This window comes from Equus przewalskii, chromosome 12 (genome assembly GCF_037783145.1).
Source record: "Equus przewalskii isolate Varuska chromosome 12, EquPr2, whole genome shotgun sequence".
In the NCBI taxonomy this organism is placed as follows: Eukaryota; Metazoa; Chordata; class Mammalia; order Perissodactyla; family Equidae; genus Equus; species Equus przewalskii.
This window is the reverse complement of record NC_091842.1, coordinates 39960139-39965298: the sequence shown is the minus strand read 5'-3', so window position 1 is coordinate 39965298 and position 5160 is coordinate 39960139.

The window sequence follows — 5160 nt, the reverse complement described above, 5'->3', positions numbered from 1 at the left end:
GGAGGCGCCGACCTGCGTGGCCCCGCCCCTCACGTCCTGCGTGCGCGTCGCCGACCCCGCCCAGCCGGCGTCGCCAGCCTGCCCTCTCATTGCGCAGGCGCAAGGCCTGGGAGCGCTGGCCCGGGGCGGGGGCGGCTAGGCTGAGAGTCCTTGAGGCTGCGGGGCCGCGCCCTGTTGGGGCCGCTGATGGGGGACCAATGCCTGGCTGCCGGAACCCTTGCCGACCTCCAGACCCTGGTCCCGGCACTCACGGCCCTTGCTGGGCTGGCTTAGATTTCGCGTCTATAAAAGGGGCCAGCGCCGCGTTTCGCCTCGGAGGTGTCTCGAGAGGCAGTCACTCGGGGCTGGACAGGAAGTCCCTGTGGACTCCGAGGCCCCGGCTGGGTGGAGGGCCCTGGGGTCCCGGCGTGCATCGCACCGGCCCCAGGCACATCCTCCCACCCGCGGAACATGCGGCTCAGGGAACTCGGAAACGCCGTCTCTTCCAGGAAGCCCTCCAGACAGCCAGGCCTCACCCATCTCCGAGGCAGCCCTTCCCATTCTTTGAATTCGAGACTTGAGCGCTGCCCAAACCCCACTTAGCCCCTTCCTGGCTGAACGACCTTAGGAAGCACTGGGCCTTTCTGAGCTCCGGATTAGCCTCCCGTCTTCATCCTGAGCGGATGAAGCTTCCCTCTTGGAGCAGGAGGTTCAAATGGGATGATCCCCTTAAGTTCTTAGCAGGGGGCTGGCGCAGAGCGAGGCTGATTCCTAACAGGAGCCCTGGGGGTTGCTCCTTTCAAGGAGGGGACCTTTGATCTGCTTAACAGGGTGGAGGAGAGTCACGCCTCCAGGTCACTCTCCCTAGAACGCTCCGTGTCTCTCATATCTCTTTTCCCACCTTATTTACCCTTTGCACTTACTCTATCTGAAATTCTAGCCTCTATCTGTTGGTGCACTTGCCGACTGCCAGGTCTCTGAAGGGCCGAAGACTGCAGGGCTCCCAGCGCCGCCCAGGGATGAGGCCCCTTGGCGAACACTCGCCAGTGGGTAGATGGGCGTCTCCCATTAGGCTGGAAACTCAGAGCTTTTCTGGGGGCTGCCCCCTCCATGCGCCATCCTCTGCATTAGCATCTCTGGCAGCCACAGCTCCTGTGACTCAGGCTGGAGGCTTGTTAGACACCCCGGGCTTGTCCCCAGGAGGCCTGGGGAACAGGCAGGACTCTCTCCAGCCGCCAGCCTGCCTACCAGCGCCATCTCCAGGAGTCCTGGACTCAGGCCCCCTTCCAACTGCCCATTCTTGAAAGTTTCATTTACAGTGACTAAAAAAATTTTTTTTTAATTCAAAATGGACATTTCGCTGTGTGAAAGAGCTATAATATAAAGTTAAGTACTGATAGCAAGTAAGAGCGTGGGCTGTGGAGTCAGGGAAATTAGGACTCAAACCCTGCTCTGCCCACGGAAGCTGTGCAATTGTGGACAAGTTGCTTTATGTCTCTAGGTCCATTTCCACATTTGTAAAATGAGAATAGTAATAATAGTTCCGACCTCCTTGGGGGTTATGAGCACTAAATGAGAACATGGAATGTGACGTGCTTAGCAGGGGCTGAACACACAGTAGATTTCTCATTGTTTAATAATTACAGTAACGCGCCCTCACTTGTATAGTGCTTTGCAGTTTTCAAAGCAGCCTCCTGGGCCGAAAAGAGGCCCCTGGAGAAGAGGGACCGGGACCCCCGCACACACCCCGGGGTCACAGGGCCGGAGGCACCGGCCCACAGGCTTCCAGACCAAAGCTTGGCCGGGGCTGCGTGCAGAAGGAAGCCCGGCAACCCCCGCCCTGCGCCCAATTCCGGGAACGGCCGGCGCTTCCAGGTGACAGCCGGCTGGAGCCGCTCGCGCCCCCTTGTGTCTCGTCGCCGCAGCAGCACCGCGGCCCGGCCCATGAGCCCCGGGAAGCGTCCCTCCAGGGATGGGGTTAGGAAACAGGAATAATGTGACTTAAAGGCAAGGAAATGACAGCCACAAGTGCAAACATGGCTACTCCAGCAGGAGAGAGGAGACTGTGATGGGCGCCTCTGGGGAGCTGGCTGTGTTCTGTGTCTTGACCTGGGTGTGGGCTGCATAGGGGTTTGCCTTATAGGAATTTGTTCTATTGTGCATGTCTGTCCTAGGCATGCATCTGTAAGCAAGCCATATTTCACCCTGGCATAAGGTTTTAATACACTGACAGGTGGGGGGCAGGGAGTTCGTGGAAGTCAGCACGGTGCAGGTGCCTGGGAAGGTGTCCCAGAGGCGCCCATGCAGGGATCTGGGCTGAAAAACTGCCAGATCCAAGCCCAGGGCCGACCGTTAGCACAGCTGCGGGTTCAGAAGGTGTCGGCCCTGCAGGCACCTGGCCGCTCCCCCCGCTGTCCTCCCGGAATTCCCACCCTGGCAGGTGCTGCTGCTGTGAGCAGCTGGCTGGGAGCCTGTTGACACAGGCTGTGCCATTTCAGGTGGCGCACTTCCTGGGCCTCGGTCTTGCACTTGCAACACCCCAACTGTCACCTTGCCCTGGGCTCCCAGCTGTGGCCCCTCAAAGTTGCTCCTCTGTTGACAGCCTGGGAGCAGAAGTAGCCCAGGCCTGGGCTCCATCAGGCACTCCCTCAGCCCTCAGGTGGTCCATGTGCTCTCAGGCTGGCCCTGCCTGGGTGGGGTTGAGGGTGAGCTGAGGGGATGGCTGTGCTGGGGGTGGGAGATGGGGGCATTGCAGGGGCTGGGGGTGCTCAGTTGCACCCGGTGCTGGTCCTGAGTGGCGTCAAACTGGCCTGAGGTCCCAGGCTGGCTGCCATTCTCCACAGGCCCATGCCAGCACTCAGGCGGCCTGGCAGTGGTGGCGGGCACCGGCATTTCATCTGCCAGTGGCCAAGCAGGCACCCAGCCCATACCTCCTGCATGGCCCCTCCTGGTCTCCCCGCCTGCCTCCTCCTGGGCCAAGCTTCCCTGGCGCCCTGTGGGGTGAGCCATGTGTCTGGGTCTTTGTAGGGGGCCCTCAGCTATCCAGGTCTCAAGCAGACACCTTGGGCCCAGACTGGCATGGGGTAGAGAGAGAGCGACACCATGTCTGGGGTAACTGGGCCTGCTGCCCACCCAGGAGTTTGTGGACTAGCAGAGAGTGGAGGACTGTGGACTCGGGGGTCTGCGTGGACTGCCTGGCTTCAAATGCCAGCCCCATGCTCAGGAATCAATCTGGACCAAGTCCCTTCTGTCTGCCTGTTTCCCCATCTGTAAAATGGGGTAAGAAATAGCTCCCCCAATAGCCCTGACACAGTGATACTCTTAGTGTCGTCATTTTAGAGGACAGTGGGCAGACTCAGGAAGGTCAGATTCCTGCTCGAGCTCCCCAGCCAGAGAGAGCAGGTGTGTGTCCGATCTGCATCTGAATCCAGCACCCAGTCTGCAACCATGAGGCTACCCAGCTGCCCTCCATGAGGAGACCGACCAGGGAGCCGGCGCCTGTTGTGCTGGGCTGGAGCAGGTGGCCTGGCAGGAAAGCCCTCCCTGGGGAGCCTAAATGGATGGTCCCAGCTGTCTCAGGCTCTCATGGGCCACCCCTGAGCCCCTCCCAGCAGTCAGTGGAAGGTCCAGCCTCCAGGACTCTGGGTTATGGCTGTCTGCAGGGCAGCGCAGGAGGTGGGCATGTGGGGTGCTGCGCCGGGGCACTGGGCTGAGGGGGCCCGGTGGGAGCAGAGGGGCCTTGTGCAAAGGTGAGTCTGTGTGGAGAGGTAAGTGCCCTGGGCGTGGTCCTGTGTGTGTGCTCCTGTGAGCATGATCCCTGGGTTGGGGTCTTCATGTGGGGAGAGAGGGCATCAAGGGGTACAGCCAGGGCATGGGGGGCAAGAGTGAGGTGAGGTGCAGGCACATCTCGGTGCTAGGGGGACCATGAGTACAGGAGGACCCGGTAAAAGCCCTGTAGTCCACTGGCAGCTAGACCCCCTAGGTGTTGTGGGCTCAGAGGCCTCACACCAAGAGGCTCCCTCCCAGCTGCTGTCTCCTCGTCTCCTCACTGTAGCCCCTCTCCAGGCCCCACCCTGCCAGGCTGCCTGGTTTGGCAGGCTGGACTCTTTAGCCAGACGTGCCGTGAGGGGCTGGCTGGGCAGGGGACAGGCCAGCAGATATAGAATATAGGGCTGGGGCCAGCCTGGTGGCACAGTGGTTAAGTGCGCGTGTTCCGCTTCAGCAGCCGGGGTTTGCAGGTTTGGATCCTGGGTGCGGACATGGCACTGCTTGGCATACCATGCTGTGGTAGGCATCCCACATATAAAGTAGAGAAGATGGGCACAGATGTTAGCTCAGGGCCAGTCTTCCTCAGCAAAAAGAGGAGGGATTGGCAGCAGTTAGCTCAGGGCTAATCTTCCTCAAAAAAAAACAAACAAACAAACAAAAAAAAACAAGAATATAGGGCCTTCTGGACAAGGGTCTGGGAGACCTGAGTCACTGCTGTCCCCTGCCAGCTGATGGGGTCTACAGACGCACTGGAGGAGATGGGGGCTGGTGTCCAGACTCTCCACTCCTGCTGTTTCCCAGGCCTGCCTCTCCTGTCCTCCATTCCTCAACTCCCCACCAAGCCCCCTGCACCCAGCCCAGGCTCCAGGCTCATGTGACCGCCCCCTAGGATGGAGAGGGGTTACTAGCTGCCCAGGCTTCTTCTAGCAATCCTGCCCCAAGCACACCCTGAGAAGAGGTCCCCCCAGAGTCTGTCCCCCAAAGTGACAGTTGCTGCCGCTGGAGCTGAGCAGGAGATGGAGGGGAAGCTGGGAGGGCCTCCTGAGCATGGGGTGCCCCTCCCTGTGTGCCACCGTGCCTCATGGAGGGGAGGCTCAGGCCCACTCTTGCAAGCCCAGCCTCAGTTGGGGAGGAAGGGCTGTCTCTGGGTGTCGTCTGTGTGGTCTCCAGGGTTAGATGGATAACAGATTGGCTGTTCTTGGGGACCGCCTGTCTGTCAGATCCACTCTGCTACACTGTTGCCTCTCCATCCGCCTCTGTAACATCCTAACACTCTGTGGCCTCTGTCCCCTTTGCTCTCTATCCGGGTAACACTGTAACTCATTCTGAGTCTCCCCTGCCAGCCACACCCACAGTTCTTGGCCCGGCTCTCCCATCTCCCCAGCTGTGTTGGGGCTGGGCCTGGGGTGCCTG